Source organism: Petaurus breviceps, unplaced genomic scaffold (genome assembly GCF_028583685.1).
Source record: "Petaurus breviceps papuanus isolate PSGF00001 unplaced genomic scaffold, PetGlider_PUasm1.0 225, whole genome shotgun sequence".
In the NCBI taxonomy this organism is placed as follows: domain Eukaryota; kingdom Metazoa; phylum Chordata; class Mammalia; order Diprotodontia; family Petauridae; genus Petaurus; species Petaurus breviceps.
In genome coordinates, this window is record NW_027185889.1 from 21,153,508 (window position 1) to 21,157,015 (window position 3,508).

Sequence of the window (3,508 nt, forward strand, 5' to 3'; positions counted from 1 at the left end):
GCAGGAGAAGACAGGTTGGAGAGGCAGGTGAGGGTTGGAGGTGGGGGATGTGAGTAAATTTAAGTAATAATAATGGAAGAGTTGGCAGGAAAAAAAAGCAAGCCCCAAAGTTCCTAGTGGAGTGATTTAAACCTAAGAAAATGTTCCTCCCCAAAGGTTAAATTAAATATCATCAGAATGTGTTGCTTTACCAGGATCTTGTTATCACTTGGATGGGCATAGGAACTGGGCCTGTGATTTTCACTGGCCAATGGAACTCCCATGTGAGAAAACTCCCTCTTCCAATGCAGGTTTTCTCCTTCTCTGCAATTTATAATCTTAGAAATTTGCCTAGAACACTGAGAGGCTAAATTATTTTCCCAGCACCTCATAGCCAACCCATGTGTGCTACATGTAGGATTTGAATTAAGGTCTTTATGACCTTGAGGCCGTGACATTCTGCTTCTCAGACTGCAGCCAAAGAGGGTGGCCAGTGATTGAGAACTGACTGACTCCTGGCCCCACTGGAAATCTAGAAGGCAGAGCAGGACCCTCAGGGCAGGGAGTATTTGTATCTTTCTTTTTATCTCCACTATACACCAGCATTTCCTGAGTCCAGATCAGGTCATCATCTGACCTCTCTATTAAAGCTCTGAAGTCAATGCTTTTCCCAACACAGCTCGAGAATCTAAGTTCTCTTGTTTTCAAATCAAGATCCAGTTAGAGGTCTAGAGGACTTGTCTTTTTGAGTTGCCATATTTTCCACAAACTCTGGAACTGGAGTATGCAGGAGACCCTGAATGTGTCAAGGACAAAGTCCCTCACCATGAGGATTTGTCGTTTGCACCCCTGTGGGTCCTGGAGAGTCAAAACAAGTGCTAGTCTGCACCTGATGAGAAACTCTTTCTGCAGCTGGGACCCTTGTGGATAAGGACCTCCTATATTCATGGTCTCGTAGTGCTGAAGAGAAAAGAATGCTGCTTTTGCCATTTCACTTATTCATTATTTCTCTTCCCTTTCAAGAGGGGATCAGTCCATTTCCTTTCCCTAGGACTTCTTTTCCCTGTAGCTTAATGACATTCTTTGCATCCCTGGGCTCCTTGGCATACAGAGTTCTCATTTACATGTGCCTTTCTCTTTTTAGTAAATCCAGTTACAATGTAGGCAGCTCATGGACTTTTGGTAAACAGAGGCATAGGGAACAAGGTCTTAGGAGAACAGTTGTTGTGTCTTGTGCAAAGACTAACAGTCCTTCCCCCCAGAGCTACAGTTTTCAAAAGTGTGGGAGGTCGGGGGAGGGGCAGGCAGGGAGGAATGAGGTTAAAGCTTTTTTGACAATAATAGACGTTTTAACACCTAATAAGGTTAATGTTAATAGATGTAGCCCACATAAACATAAATAAAAACTCTTTTGGAGGGTCTTCCATAATTTTTAAGAACGCAAAGGGATCCTGAGGCAAAATAAGTTAGAGAACTACTTGTCTAGGACACATTTTCTCCTGTTATTTATTCTGAGAATTACCAATTTTGGCCACACTCAGGATAATCGGTGCTTATTGTCCTTCTAATAATCCTTCTCAGTAGATGAGATATATTATCTTTCCGACTCTCACTTGAATCAATCAATCATCATCATCATCACCATAACTAGTATTTCAATGGCACTTTACAAATGTGGCCTGGGCTTCTCTGACAATGAGCAGTTCCAATGTGGAGCATGTCCTTTACAATGTAGGTTAAGGGATGTTTCCTTTAATGGGCTGCTCACATCCATGCCTGGGATAATACAAATACTATCTCATTTCATCCTTACAATAACCATAGGAGGTAGGTGCTATTATTATCCCCATTTCACAGATGAACATCGAAACTGAGGCAGATAGAAGTTAAAGGATTTGGTCAAGGTCACACAGCTAGTAAGGGTCTGGGAATGAATTTGAACTCATGTTTTCCTGACTCCAAGTCCAGCAATCTGTTCCCTTTTGTGCCCCCTACCTCCCTCAGAGACTGAATTTAATCTCCCCTACTCCTGTGTTTGCAAATATGGTCAGGTCTCCTCCTCCTAAAAATTAAGCAAAACACGTATGCTTGATTCAGCTACCTCAAATTATTGCATTCTTTTTTATTTCACTGATGACTTCTTGGAATGGTAAAACACTTATTAAGTATTGTGCCAACTCCTGTGCTAAGTTCCGGGGGTATTCTTAGAAAAACAAGTGAGTCTCAAGCTCTTACATTCTAATTAGGAGAGACAGCACATACGGGACCATGCTATTCATGAAACAATGGTCTACATTGTGGTGTCCAATTCAAGTAGGAAAGGGGGCCACTAAACAGTTGATAAGGATCCCTGCAGCTGCATACTGACTTAGAAAACCACACACTAACCTTATCTGTGTCTTAATGTATTTTTCTTTATCTTGTTAGATGTTTCCCTGTGGTTTGGGCAGCACTCAGGAATGTTGTCAATCAGGATGAGAGTTTGAGATCTCTGTTCTACACTGATTGGTCCCATTTCATTATCTAGTCACTTGGTCACTCCTCAAACCCTTTCAGTATCATTTTTCAAGGCTACTAGTTCACTGAAACTGTTTTCTTCCAATCTACTCAATCTTCTACACTCTCTCCCCATATCCCTATGAAGGAAGAGATACCTGAGAGGCAGGGAGCAGAAGGAAGAGCGTCTTTGGGATGCTCATATAGGTCAGGCTGAGGGGATACGACAAAAGTCGAAAACCAGAGAGAGGTGAGGAGGCAGGGTGGAAGTAGGGGTGGAATATTTCAAACAAAAGGGACACAGAATGGTCACTGGCATGGAAACAAACTACTTTCATCTTTCCCCTTCTGGTATACCCAAGCTGATTTCCTGTGATAAGACTTTCATGTCAAGGACATGATCAGGTTTGGGGATAAGTAATGAGAATGTATACAGCCACAAAAAGCGTGCAGCATGGGCAGAGCAAACCAATCAGCTGCCATGGCATCTGACAAAGATAGTTTCTTAGAGGAGGAAATAGCATCTAATTCAATTGTCAGTGGAGTAGAGACCTTGAGATGCCCTTGAATAGGAGAAAGAGACCAATCAGGATGGGGTGGCTAAGTCTGGGATGTGTCCAAAGATGCTCGGTCCACACCAAGTACTTTAATGTATTTTTTTTTTTTTTGTCCCAGAAAAAGCTTGGAATCACACCACAGTGGAATTACACCACAGCGCCCTCTTTTATTGAGGGAAACCCAATGACTGAGGATTGACAGGTGGATTGATACTTGATTCTTATCACTAAACAGGATCAGGCAACTGTTCGACAGTGCCCTCTGGTGGTTAAATACAAGAGCAATATGTTTTATCAGTTCTCGTCCTCTTGAAGCATTTGGTATTATCAAGTGCTATGAGATTATAAACTCCTAGGGGATAAGGACCAAGTTTTATTTAACTTCATACCTTGACCAGAGTATAGCACAGTTGTTTGCATTTAGGAAGTAGTTAACAAATAGTTATTTAATTTAATTTAAGAGCCAGAATGGTGGA